The 15,534-nt window shown below is 34.8% G+C and overlaps 1 protein-coding gene across 1 annotated transcript in view; it reads left to right on the top strand.

Annotated features, from left to right (window-relative positions):
* The window catches only part of LOC117177020 (ejaculatory bulb-specific protein 3-like), a 55,087-nt gene that overhangs the window by 12,529 nt on the left and 27,024 nt on the right, over nucleotides 1-15,534 (top strand). The window lies entirely within an intron of this gene.

Below are 15,534 nucleotides of genomic sequence, written 5' to 3'. Positions count from 1 at the left end.
CACATTTTCAACCAATAATGGAATAGATACATTTTCAGTTTGAAGCATCAATTCTTAAAAAAATAGTTCAATCTTTACCCAATAAAATGAATATTTAATCAACAATTTTGAAGGAATACAATAGAAAATTTTTGAATATTTAAAGCATAGAATAAAAAATTATTACGTTCTAAATAGGTAATAGTTATATCTTAAATTTATGTAATTTAAAACCTTTTTGGATAGATTAACTCTGATGTTAAATTTTGCTGATTGCTAGTCAAAATGATTTTCTAAAGAAACGTGTAAACTTTTCAATTTGTTCAATTTTTAAGATTTATAATTGAAAATTCTCAAATCTTTACCATTTTCGATTTAAAATTCTTTAATTTATAACATTTACAATTGAGCCATTCTCTAAGGAAATCTGTTAAGCTGATTCAGGTTTTATAACTTACACTAAGAAAAATAGATTGTACCCGGCAATAAAACAAAAAAGTTACCAGCTATAATTTTGGGCTATTGACTATGGGGCAGAGATGTATATCATTCTCAGAAAATTTTGGAACATAGAAACGGCCTCAAAGCATACTGAAACAACATTGAACGACAGTTATTTCATTTTGAGCAATACGAACATTGAAAGAAATTATATTGTTTTTCAGAATTGACAATGATGATGGCAGTGAGTACGGCTTAAGTACAGAATGAGTTTATAAGGAAATAAGTTGAAACAAAATTAAAATCATAATTTTCTCTGTGTTGAAACTACAGTCTATAGTTTTCAAGAAAAAATATTAATGGATAGTATTTTCAATTATAAAATATTATAATCTGAGATATAAGAATGTATAATCCAATATTGTTAAATCTAATATCCCTAATATAATCCAATCTACAAAATAACCTCAAAAATATATAATCACTTGTGCAAACATAGTCATAAACGCATTATTTACCTATCCAAAATTTTTATACACGCACTTGTAAATACCCGTGCAGGAATTGTCCAACTTATTCCCGAGTTCCGATCTGGGCCCGATCGGATTTTCCACATGTGGCCCCAAGGGGGCAGATGATGTGGCTCGCGTCAGACCCACGTCGGGTCGGGTTAGATCAGACATTATCTCAAGTTTTCTGTTATCGTCGTGATATTGTTTTTCTTTCATACAACTTAAAATGTCAAAAGCAAACGTAGATTGCGAGTTCGGAATCACAGAATTGTTGATGGTATTTCTTGTATCCGCAATCGGGGCCCGATAGACGCCACACCAAAATTTCTGCACTGGTAGCAATGAAAAAAAAATCATTTTTTTAAACGCGCAGTAACTATGGTACGAAAGAGTCTATTACAAGATTGCAAAAACGAAAGTGAAGGTGGCTATAAAGAATCTGAATGTCAAAAAGGAGCAAACATGGCTCATTTGTGTGTTCTAAGATCAGAGTGAGTTCCAAAACTCGATTCTTGAAGAGACCGAGAGGAAGAAAAACTAGATTTTTTCATTTGTCAATGGATTTTGGTAGCAAAACTTCATCTTTTGTTTCAGCAGCTTATCTTTTAAGTAGGTACTTACTGATATTCTGATTGCTTACTTTGCGAATTTTTCTTCGGCTAGGTAGCTCAATAATTTTTCGTTCGAATTTCTTTCATTATTCTGTGCTTTTTCTAGTAGCCACTCGTTACCTACCCGAGCGAAAATGTTTCGACATAAGTCCTCGTCTTACTTTTATGGTCTTAGCATGGTTAGTCCAAAGTCGACGTAAACTTTTCTCAAGTTTGGCTCCGTTTCAAACTTGGGGACAATTTAAGTCGAAACCAAGTCGAAGAATTTTTAATCGGGTAATTTATTCGAGGTGCAAATTTGTTTAGTACCAGATCAAAAAATGTTATGATTGTTCAGTAGTTACGATAGGTAACCAAGAAAGACTGCATTTTATGATGTTGATACCAGTCATAAACCATAAATAATTAGAATAAAATTATTTCAGCACATGACTTTTGAGTTTGATTAAAAATTTGATTAAACTTTACCGAGTTCGGTCATGATTTCCCCTCTTATCCTCATGCATACATTCAGTGAATTAGAAATAAAACTCGCTCCGTTCAGGTTAGTTAGTTCCAAAACTAGTTAAATGCAGAAATGAGTTCCAAAACTGTCTCGTTGCAAAATTAATCTGCTCCTATACTTTTTATTTATCATGCAAAATAACACAAAGATTAGTTGACGTCGCCAACATCACTATATGACAAGAAAAACTCAAAATTGTCATTTTTTTCTAGCGACAACGGTTTTCGCGTTTTGTGGAAAATTGTTTAACATGCAGGGAGCGAGTCTTAAAATTTACGTGCTCAATTACCCGTGTCGAAATTTCCCCGGTTAGCCCTACTACAACATGATTTCCGGTCGGATCCCGGTCGGGCTATCCCTGGCTGGGTTTCATGACCAGGAACCGGTCGGTCTACATTTTTCTCGAATCACCAAGTCGGGAGCCTGCCGGTTACTGTCCGAGCCAACCCTGGTTTTATCTCATGATCGGAAGCTGACCGGGCACTGGCCAGGATAATTTTGTTGTCCAAATTGCACATTTTTTAAGAGTTGTGATGATGTCGAGGACGTAATTACGGATGATAGATAAATTATCATTTGAAAAGTATAATTTAAAGATTTATTAGAACAGTGAAACAAAAACAAGCTATTTTCAATTCTTAAAGAAAAACATTACATTTTTCTGAATGCTTTAACTTATTAAATAAAACTGTTATCAATTTTGGTATGTGCATCAGAAGAAATGTTACAATTTTCACTATTTTCTGACAATGTTTAGTCTGTACCCTTTGAAATTTACTGCCATGTATATCCCCTTCTCCGTTTGGCGACTGCGTAGACATTCACTAATTTTCAGTTTCGCATTTCGAACGAGGGTGCACCCACTTAGTTCGCGGATAATTATTATTTTTAATTAAATTATACTCTTGTTAATATATTTTTTTCGGTGTACCTACGTAATCTAAAATCACCACGCGGTTTCCCACGTGAAACATTTGCTACGAGGTTCTATTATGAGTGGTTGAAATTCTACTCCAATTTCCTTGCCAGAATTGGTAAACTTGATTTTACCTCTAAAGTGCACCGTATTCTTTACGATGAGCCTTGAAATACAAAACAAGTTACCAATTTCTCGCCTAAAGCAATATTTTTAACCGCTTTGTGGCCGGATTCCCAGACCGGATCCCAGCCGGTATGCAAGCCGGGATCCGACTAGTTTACCGTGACGTTTTTAGCCGGATCCGGGCCGTATTCCCCGACCACATGCTCTTCAAATCAAGGGAAGTAACTCAATTATGAATAATTTCGATAAGAGTTCAACTAATGCATATTCTTCAAAATCTTTCACTACATATGGGGACAGTGACTAACACTTTAGGCCCCTGGGGTCGCTAATGAGCGTGGAGAGATACACAAGACGGTGGTTCCAACGGTGAGAACATCTGCTATTCACATTAAAGGCCGTATGCAGAGGGGGGGGGGGGCAGGTTTTGATCCCAACCAAAATTATTGAAACATGTACATAATATACATATACGAAAAACTCGAAATTTTTTCCTGCTTATCCCCGCCCGGAAACTTTTTCTGTAAACGACCTTGTTTGCATTGTATCAGTCCTTTTTAACTCAGTGTTGAGGTGTTAGTTTAAAACACTATTTTCGAAATGCCAGGTGTGTATGTGGCATTTGGATGTAAAAATAAAGCAACCCATCGCTTACCAAATCTCGGTGCTGCTCTGTAACCTAAGCTTGACAAATTGCCATCCCGAGATAATACAGCAGTCGCAATCTTATTTGTTCTTCTAATTTCTTTGCATTTTATCACGGGTTTTCTCTCGCACGGTAGTTGTAAAAACACTTTATATTTGTGACAGGCGGTCAAATTTAGAGGAGAAAAAATTACTAATCATGCGATTAAAAAAACAAAAGGTTCAGTCATCTCATTTAGCATATTATTTTGTTATTTGGAACAATAGGGAAATTTATAGAGAAATAAAAAATGATGAATTATCAATTCAATGTGAAAACATACATTTTTTACCGAAATATGATTAAATTTCCATAAAAAAATGCATATTCATTTTATCATTAAGTCAAATAAAACAAGGAAAGCTTCTGTGAAATTTTCCAAACTTTTTAGATTCAGGAGTCCAAAAGGGATTTCGAAAAGTAAAGAAATATATTTTGCTCGCGTTGTTCGCAGTATTTTTATTTTTTTAAAGAATGTATTATCAAACTACAATATCAACCTGAATTATTAGCGGCAAGTCACATGCCATAAGCAGAATACATTTTCGGGAGGGGATTCAAGCGGCACACTCGTTTACATTATACACTCAGAAAAGTATTTATACCTATTCTGTGCATGGTTTAAGAATGTTTGAATCTGGCTACGGCCTTGAGTCTTATTGCGGCAAATTTCATTAAAAAAAATTTGAAATACACAACAATTTAGCAAAAATGCAGCACGTAAAAATGTAGAGTATACAAAAAATTAACTAAAAGTAGCGGTGTCTTTGCAGCCCCAGCGAGCCGTTGAAAGAGGGAGGTGTGTGAGCTAAATTATTTTTTCGGAATGAGAGATGCTACAAAGGCCCCGCACAATTTACATTAAAATCCGGGCTCGGTCAAATTGGCTGAAATTGCAATATAATATAGTTCAAAGCCTCCTGAGCAAAAAATCGTAATGTGTACTAGTCCAAAAAATCAAAAGACTGACAATACTGGAAACACTGCTAAAACCAGTCCAGCTAATAAGGGCAATAAAATGGCACTGTCCTGGTAATAATAGGCGAAATCATGGCGCTGTCCTGGCAATGTAAATACTGTTCAAAATATTCAAGGTGGAAGACAGTTCAGTCAATGAATACAAGACTGTAGATCAGTATGGACTAATAACACGTCTTGCCTTTGTTGACTAGACTGACCTATAGTCTTGTCTTTGTTGTCTGCACTACAAAATATCTTCGGTAGTCCAGAATGTCTTTTGCCTTGATTATTTTGAAAAATCTTCACATTGCCAGGGCAGTCCCATTACATTGTTTTTAGTAGCTGGAATGGTTTTTCCTTTGATAATTAGACTGATCTACAGTCTTGTACTCATTGACTGAACTGTTTTCCACCTTTAATATTTCGAATAGTATTTATATTTCCAGAACAGCGCTATGATTTCGCCTATTATTAACAGGACAGCGCCATTTTGTTGCCCGTATTAGCTGGACTGGTGTTACCAGTGTTTCTTGTTTTGTCAGTGCTTGTGCTGATCACAGTTTATTGAAAAATCTGCATCTCATCTTCAAGTTTCAAGCGGGAGATTAGATTCGCTTGTGGTCATATCTTTCGCGTTCAGCTCGGGTCCATATCATGTCACATGCGGCAAGTCTCTTTGAGGCAAGACACACCTGCGGCATGTCACATCTGCGGGATGTCTCTTCTGCGGCATGTCACACCTGTGGCTTTTCACATCTGAGGAATGTCTCACCTGCGGTATTTCACAACTGGGACATGTCATACCTGTGGCATGTCACCTCTTCGGCATGCCACAACTGCGGTGTTTCTGCCCAGCGGCTTCTCTCCCGCACGGCATTTCTCACTGTGAAATTGACATTTTGTCAGGTTCTTATTAAAATATTAAAACTGCGGCAAGCCTCCCGGGATAAATTGTCACATCTGCGGCATCTCCTACGAGCGAAAAGTCTCCCCAGTAGCATCTCTCATCCGTGGAAAAATGTTCAAGTTCACATCAAGGTGGCAAAAGTGTGGCAAGTCTCTCACGACTGATTGTTACACCAGCGGCATCTCCCGCCCGCGGCAAGACTCCCCAGTGGAATCTCCCATTCGGGAAAAATTTTGCCATCCACATCAAACTGGCATAAATGCGGCAAGTCTCTTAGGATTAATTGTCACATTCGCGGCATCGTTCATCAGCAACAAGTCTCCCCAGCGGCATCTCTCCCCCAAGAAATATTTTTAAGCACTTCCAAAGATGACGTAACTGCGGCAAGCCTCCCCAGCGGCACTTCTCTTCCAAGAAAAATTGTTAAGTACTTCCAAAGATAGCAAAACTGCGGCAAGTCTCCCGAGAGACGTCTCTCTCCCAAGAAATTTTTTTAGCACTTCCAGAGATGGCAAAATTGCGTCAAGTCTCCTCAGCTGCATCTCTCCCCCCAACAAATTTTCTAAGCAGTTTTAAAGATGGCAAAATATGCGGCAAGTCTCTCAAGAGACATCTCTTTCCCAACAAATTTTCTAAGTAATTTTAAAGATAGCAAAACTGCGACAAGTCTCCCCAGCGGAATCTCTCTCCCAAGAAAATTTTGTCAGGACTTCTAAACATGGCAAAAGTGCGGCAAGTCTCCCCAACAGTTTTTTTATCTGACTTGCCACAGTTTTGCCATCTTTAAAACTACTTAGAAAATTTGTCGGGGGAGAGATGCCACTAGGGAGACTTGCCACACTTTTGGCATTTTTAGAAGTCCTTATAAAATTTTCTTGGGGGAGAGATGCCGCTGGGGAGACTTGCCGAAGTTTTGCCATTTTTAGAAGTTCTTACAAAATTATTTTGGAGGAGAGATGCCGCTGGGAAGATTTGCCGCTGCTTTGCCATCTTTAAAACTGCTTAGAAAATTTTTTGGCGGAGAGATGCCGCTTGGGAGACTTGCCGCAGTTTTGCCATCTTTAAAAGTACTTAGACAATTTTTTGGAGGAGAGATGCCGCTGGGGAGACTTGCCGCACTTTTGCCATTTTGAGAACTCCTTACAAAATTTTCTTGGGGGAGTGATGCCGCTGGGGAAACTTACCGCAGTTTTGCCATGTTTAAAACTACTTAGAAAATTTGTTGGGGGAGTGATGCCGCTAGGGAGACTTGCCGCACTTTTGCCAGCTTGATGTGGATTGCAAAATTTTTCCCGAATGGGGGATGTCTCTGGGGAGTCTTGCCGCAGGCGCGAGATGCCGCAGGTGTGACCATCAGTCGTGAGAGACTTGCCACACTTTTGCCGCTTTGATGTGGTCTTTTTTTCCACGGATAAGAGACGCCACTGGGGAGACTTTTCGCTGGCAGGAGATGCCCCAGATGTGAGAATTAGTCCCGGGAGGCTTGCCGCAGTTTTAATATTTTATTATAAACCCGAAATTTTTTTTTCGGGGGAGAAATGCCACCGGGAAGACAATTAGTCCAGAGAGACTTGCCTCAGTTTAGTAATTTTTAATTGGATATTAAACATTTTGTAGAAGGGAGAGATGCCACTGGGAGAATATTTACTGGTGAGAGATACCGCAAAAATGTCAATTTCACAGTGAGAAATGCCGCGAGGGAGAGAAGCCGCTGGGTAGAGGTGCCGTAGTTGTGGCATGCAGCAGATGTAACATGCCGCAGTTGTGACGTATCGCAGATGAGACATTCCGCAAAAGTGACATATCACAGATGAGACATTTCGCAGATGTGATATGCCTCATATGTGACGTGCCTCATATGTGACATGCCGCAAGTGTAACTTGCCGCTGAGATACTAGCCGCATGTGACATGATATGGACTCCCGCAAATGTGACTTGCTGCTATGTTGATTGCCATAATGTGACTTGCCACAATCTGACTGACTTAGGGTTGGCATGACTCAACCACTGATTCCCCATCGAAATCTCAAAATCGATGCTTTTAAATTTTGTCCCCCAAAACGCAAATATCTCAAAACCTACAATCAACTCAACAGATAATTGAAGGACATTGAGAGAAAAAGTTAGTACTTATAATGTTAACCATGGTTTGGCCATTATATCAGAACAAATGAAGGAATATAAATCCATACCAGCCTCTAATATTAATCAGACATAGATTTCATTATGGATTTTCACACAAACATTAATTTCCAGAACATTTTCACAGGGAGAATTAATGGTATCTTTCTTCTTCTAATTAGGTATATATTATTTATACATTCTATTATTCGTTTAAAATGTGTTATTTATAGTGTGTAAAAAATATTTATTTATCACAGAAGTATAATAATTTTTCAAGTATGAGTTGGATTACTTTTTTTTAATAATATAATTTTCACTAATTAAAAGATAAATATGACAGTGATAGATTTTACATTTGTGTGCATTCTGTTTATTTCAAATAATTAATTTTTAAAAAAGTAAAAGGGAATTGTTAATCAAACTGATTAATCTTTGATAAAAAAGTTAATTCTCAACAAAAAGTCATAACGAAGAGTTTTTGAAAAAAAATTAAACAAAAAATACAAGTTTTCAACGAATTTCATAAATTTGTAAACAAAGAAATGAACTTTGAACTAAATTTATGCATCCTTACTAAAAAAAGGTTTTAACCAAATAGTTAAAAAAAAATTATTTTTAATCAAGAAAAACTAATTTTCAAGTGAATAAATTAAATTTTAAACAATAAGATTAATTGGCTATAAAAACAAATAATTTGAAATAAAATACATGCATCTTTAACTAAATATTTTAATTCATGATGGACTTTTCAACGTAATTGTTGAATTTACGACAAAAAATTTGTATTTTATACTAAAAAAAAAAGACAAATCTTCAACAAAACCGATGACTTTTCACTTAAAAAAGAAGAATAGTTAGCAACTAAAATTGTAAGGAATGAATCTTAAGTAAAAGCTTGGGGGACATATTATGAATAAAGAAGAATAAATTTTCAACGAAACAAATCAATTTTTTACCAAAACGAAAAATATTAATTTTCTACAAAAAAGAATAATTTTTAACAAAATGCATGCATTTTCAACCAAATAGTTGGATGTTGAACTGAAGAAGATAACTGTTCAAACATGGAATAGTTAAATTTCAGTTATTTTTTTTTTAAATGTTAACAACATAGTTAAATTTTAAACAACAAAAACAGATCTTTTCAATAAAATTATGAACCATCAACCAAATAAATGATTTCTTAGTAAAGTAATTGCACTTTCAACTAAGTAGTTGAATTTTGAACCAATAATTTTTTTTCAATCACAATTCACGATTACCGAAAATCTTACAAATTTAATAAAATAGTTATATTAGAAGAAAAATCCTCAGACCAAATTGGAGTTTATAGAATTATTTGAGCAAGAAGTGATTTAAATGCTCTATAATTTAAAGTGCAAAGTTGTGAAGTGAAACTCGTCATATTACAGGATCAATATGTAAAGAGAAGCTCAGATTTTTAATAGGACTAGCAACAATTCACCGTTTTGAAAGCTTTAAAACTCTGGAAGTTTTAATGCGATAAATGGAGCCTTATAGAAAATTTCGAATCAAATTGAAATAGTCGAAGTTAATTCTACCTTGATGAATATACCAATATGCCAATTTTAAAGAATTATAAAAAAGTGGAAAAAATTAGGTTATTCATATTGAATTTACTGGATTTTCCTCGATATAATAAGGTAACTTCTTTAAATCGTATATGTGCAACGTTTTCAAATCATATAAGGTTTTCTGTAAAATCCATAAGAAAATGTTGGAAAATAAATCGAGGTATTATAATCTTGCAACAGCTTTAATTATTTAATGATTTATATTTGTGCTATAAACCAAAGTGATGTTTAATATAAAGAAGAATTTTTACAAATTTTAGGAGATACTAGAAGTAAAAATAAGAAAATGAAAAGAAAATCATGTAAGAATTTAATGAAAGGAATTCGTCGTATAAAGAAAATTTCCAAAAAAACTTATGGCTGGATATAAGAATAACATGTTCAGAAATCAAAACCAGCTCAGCTGTGTAAAAGCAAAATAGATCGATTAATTAATCGATTAATAAAATTCAGAAAATACGAAAGTTACCCTAACATTTTAGCCTATTGTAGTTTCATAAAGTCAAATTATGCCTAGAACATTTGTAAAAAACTATGCTTGCTGCGCGGGCAAATCTGCAAGTCTCCCAAGCAGCATAATAATAATAACACGTCTGAGTCAATTACTCATTAGGATAATTTGCAAGTCTTTTTCCCCTTAACCAAAGCATTTTACAAAAATTTCTAAAACTCACAACAAAATTTTATTCAAATTTTGAAAAAGCTCTAACTTTTTGAATTTTTGCATAATTGAAAAATTTAACTGAGATAGTTTCTAAATATATTCGATATCTAGTGACGAATTTAAATGAATTTTCCTAATCTACCAGGAAAATATTTTCTATTTTTCTGAAAATTTTCAAAAGTATATAATTTTTCCATTTTTTTATCGAGATTGAAAATTTTATTCGGATAATTTGGAAGTCTTCTCCTCATCCAACAGAAACTTTCAGAACAATTTTCTAAAATTTGAAATCAAAAAATTTTAAATGTTGCAAATGCTTTAAATTTTGTTTAGAAATAACTGCTTAACGAACTTAAGCTTCATTTTGGGAACCTTAAGAAGTGTATCAAAGGCTGACTCGATTGGACAAATCCTTCAAAAGTGAGCGTTGCTATAACATGCAGGTAACCGTACAAACATACAGACAGACGTACATACAGACACCGACTAAATGTTATGGTTTTCGGATTCTGTGAGTGCCGAAACGTAAAGATCCGTTAAAAAACAGAGATCAAAAATTTAGACGATTATATTACATCCTCAGGAATGAGAATGTAAAATTCGAATAAATTTATCGGTAAGTTTGTGCTTTCTTTAGGCATTCATAAGTGATGATTCACAAAGCACATACTTTCTGACACGAAAAACAAAAGATTAAAATAGAAGCTTCGCATGAATTCTAGGTCGTTGTTATGAATCACATTCTATAGCATTTGCACAATATTAATCAATAATAATATTCTACTATGCTCGCAGATAATTAATTTTGTAATTTAAAAATGAAACAGTTTAAAATTTAGAGCGGTTAAAATTTAAGAATTAAGAATTTCCGCTGTCGGTTTTTGTATATTTCCCACACTTGTGCAGAATTTTTAAAATTAAAGGTCAAATGAATTTACATTATTACAATTCGTAACATGCATTGTCTTTTGACTTGTTTTCATAACGTGTGTTACTTGGCTTAAAATGTTCATTTTCGTGTGTTTTTTTGAATTTTGTAAATGCTATAACTCTGGTATTTTGAGGTTTTTTGGCAAAAGTCATTTGAATAAATTGTTCATATTTTTGAATCGTATTAACATCCGTACATAGAATTTGTGAATTAAAAAAAAATTGGTCTAAAAAACATTCAAAATGAGCTCACTTTTGACTTTCTATCTAAAACTGCAGGCTAACGAACTTGACCTTTAGCTTAGGACACTAAAAGAGTGTACCAAAGGCCAATCTAATAGAATGAATTTTTCAAAAGTTATCGTACCCACAGACAGACGTACATATACATTCGTAAAAACCTGTTTTTTGGATTGAGGGGGTCTCAAAACGTGGCGATTTGATAAAAACTGAGTGGGTCAAATTTTACACAAATCTAATACCTTCTCTGATGAGAATGTAATACAAAAAAATGTGGGGAAACACGACACAAGTTACAAAAAATAAATGATTTAACAAAAATCATTTGCCCGAACAAGAACTACAAATTTGTTGTGGATTACTTTTTAACAGGACACGTAGTTTTGGTTTCATTCATAACAATGACATTAAAAATAAAAATGAAAAATTTGTGGAAAAGCGACAGAAGGTACGAAAACAAATTGATAGAAAAAAGTTATTCACCACAAAAAGAGATACAAATTTGTGATAATTTATATATTTTGATCATTTAGGATTGAGACAATATTAGAAATGCCTGAAGTTTGAGAACACAACAATTATATTTTAAACCAAATGACACAAAATATGAAAAAATGTCTCAACGAGAAATTATAGCTTTTGAACAATCGTAAAAAATGTCTTAATTATTTTGTAATAGGACTCGTAATTTTGTTTTTATTTAACGTAAGTACTATGCAGAAAATCGAAAATTCCACTATTACGCCAAAAGACACTAGATACGTACAAATCTAAAAGAAGACTTACTATAGGAAATGGCTGGTTAACGAACTTGACCTTCATTGTTCGACGTTAAATGAGTGTACCAAAGGCCAATCCAATAGAATAATTTTTTCAAAAAGTTGTTACAATAATCTTGTAGGGCATTCAAAAAGCAGCATTTTTCTTCATCTGACTTTTTTTTATATCATGCGTTAAAATTTTTAAATGTTGAAAAAATTGGACTCAAAAATATTCAAAATGCGCTCACTTTTTGACTTTTTATCAAAAATGGCTGGCTAACGAACTTTACTTTTAGTTTAGAACACTAAAAGCGTGTACTAAAGGCAAATCTAATAAATTTATTTTTTCAAAGTTATCGTGCTCTCAGACAGATAGATATACACACATGCATACATTCATACATACATGCATACATACATACTACATACATACATTCATACACATTACATGATGCAGACATACATACAGACATACAGATATGCACACAGAGTACAGACTGACACATTCGTAAATCCTGTTTTCGGATTCAGGGGGTCTCGAAACGTGGACATTTGATAGAAACTGGAGGGGGGGGGGGGGGCAAATTTCACACAAACCTAATACTTTCTCTAATCAGAATATAAAAATCAATAATTGAATTTAGTTGAAGCCTATTTCTTAGCTTCACGAAAATATTATTTCACAGTAGTGATTTTTATTTGTACTAGACATATTTTTTGTTTATCTACACGCTTGAATTCTTTGGCTATAATTTCTTGATTAAAATAAATAATATTTTGTACATTAAAGGAAAGGATTTCCTTAGCTTGAAATCTGTTGAAATCTGATTAATTCATCAGGGAAATATTTTTTTGATTTAATGAGTTCCATGATTTGAATTGATCAGGACGCATTTGAATTAATTAATTATTTATTTCATACAAAGAGTATATATTTGTTTATTTAGATGAAGGAAATTTTCGATTTATTATTTTTGAAATAAACATTTGTTTCAGCGTTATAATTATCTTGTTGAATTGAACATTTATTCATTGTGTTGTAAGGAATTTGTCTTTTGATGTAGAGTACAAAGGAGAAAATTACAAACAAATACTTATTCCAGTCGATATCCTTCAATGGACATATTAATCTTTCTTAAATTTTTGTCGCAAAATGAAACTTTTTTGTTTGGTGATATTTTCTCTTACGACGAGCTATTATTTATTCACAGCTTTTAAAGCAATATATTTTATATAAGTCCATGCTTTTTTGAATAATAGCAATTTTCTATAGAAAACTACAAAAATGTACAACAGTAAAAAATGTTGAAAATAAGTAATTATTTAAATTTAAACAAATTTGATTCATAGAGGTAATAAAGCATTTTTTACCTAAGAAAAAAGCTATATAATTAACTTTTTTAGGCACTCCAATTCATTTTTATACAAGGCAAATAATTTGTACAAAGCTTGCTAAATAATTCAAATTTTCTATGGAAATTAGAAAAATGTGGCATATGAAGACCTTGAATATGTATAGATGCATAACTTTGTTCAAAGAATCAGAAGGCAGATGTTTTCAAATTGGAGATAGGCTACGTCATGTTTTTAAATTTTCACAATATAACCTTATTGTTTCCATAATGTTGAGAATGCTACATCATCGCGTTATTTTACTAAACATTTCTATTATTCGCGTTTTATATTTTTATAACATTTTTCTAATTATTATATACGATCCTACGTAAATTGACTTAGTTGTACATTTATTTTTAATGGCAGTTTTCTATGCAAAATAAGGAAAACATACAACCGAAAAATTTGTGAAAATCAAGAACAAAACTCTGTTGAAAATTAGCGCGTCATGAGGATCCTGAATATGCTTAATTAATTAATATATTGATTAATATTGATGCATTATATTTTTGAGATTGTAAAAAATTCTTACTTTTCTTGACGTTACTCAAACATTTCGAAGGCGCTATTTTAAAATTAAAAATAGACTAGATCACGTTAAAAATTTCTCAATGTGGCCTACTAATCTGGAAAATTGCTCGTGCGCCCTAAGGAAACGGAGCGACCCAAGGACAACCGCCTTCTGTATTTTTCCCGCAAGTGTTTTAGCATATTGTTGACACGCAGGTATGCTTTTTAGGCCATTAGCAAGTGAAAGCTTGGCACCTCCAAGAGCGCCGATGATAAGGATAAATTAGTTTAACAGAATATTCCGGGTACAATGTTGCAACTCCCTTATAAGGTCTCGATACCTCATTTTCTTTTCATTCTCCTTGGTTATGATGTTTTTGTCAGCTGGTGCCGAAAATTCGATAACGAACATGGTTCGCTTCTCGAAGTCAAGAAGAACCATGTCAGACCTCGACTGAGCAACAGAAACAATTGTCGAGAACATAAAGTTCCAGTATATGCGGCACTTCCCATTCTCGACAATTGACTCAATTTCCCTGGGAGCATTTAGAGGAGCGATATTAAGGTTAATGCCGTAAGAGTGACAGAGATGATAATTAAGCACTCTTAGTGCCGCATTGAGCCTTAGGATGTAGATCGTTCCCGCGTGAGTTGGACAACTAGATAGTATGTGAGCTAAATGCTCGGGGTGTGCATGGCACGCCCTGCAGCTATCATCAGGAATGTCTTGGCTCAAAATGTGGGGACGGTATGTTAAGGTGGAAATGACAACGTCTTGGCATGCAAAAATGAAACCCTAAGTACCAGACTTCAGTCCTCGCGATGGATCGGCGGGATCTCGCGACCTTTGGGTGGACGGAGCGACTGAATCACGACTTGCTAGAGTGCTACGATGCGAGTGTGGCCTGTAAACGGGGTTACATGGCACGGCTGCATGCTCTGTGGTGCGAGCAACACCCGGAGCTATCGCACTTTTCGCAGCAACGTCTGCGAAACCATGCTGAACTACTCCGTCAAAGGGGCTATGTAAGCGGAACGCCTAGTCTACCACAGCTAGAACAAGCCGGCCACAGAGAAAGAGAGGCGACACTAAGACCAACCGCGGACAGGCTTCCAATAGATGAAGATCGATGCTTTACGACCCGGAGAAACATCAACACCAAGGTTTCTCTCAAGCCTAAAGATCTGGCTGAAATGGATGACGAGCTTCGTGGACATTTTTCCGGAGAATCCGACCTCTGGGCTATCAATTATTGTGTGTATAATGCAGCGAGAGCTTTGGCCGATGCGAACCGTAAAACAAAACCAACGGTTGATCATAAGACCAAAAGACGAATGCATCAACTTGCCATAAAGATTGGCTGGGCAAGACAGTACGCTTCCCACATTCAGTGTGTGATTGACTACATCACATCTGGCAGGAATTTTACCGCCAAGGTTCGAAAGTTCGCGCACGAACTCCGGACCCATTATAACACATTTAACAACTTGAAGTCGGAAGAGCCGATTCCAGAGTGGTTGGTGGAAGGGCGCAAAATACTCCTGCCGAAGGTGGGCAACTTGGCTGACACGAAGAATTACAGGCCAATAACTTGTCTGAACACACTTTATAAGATATTCACAGCTATCCTAAATGATAGGATTGTTCGGGCAATTGAACCAGTGTGGCAAG

Source organism: Belonocnema kinseyi, chromosome 7 (genome assembly GCF_010883055.1).
Source record: "Belonocnema kinseyi isolate 2016_QV_RU_SX_M_011 chromosome 7, B_treatae_v1, whole genome shotgun sequence".
NCBI classification, from domain to species: domain Eukaryota; kingdom Metazoa; phylum Arthropoda; class Insecta; order Hymenoptera; family Cynipidae; genus Belonocnema; species Belonocnema kinseyi.
This window is presented reverse-complemented; position numbering and strand designations above follow the sequence as displayed.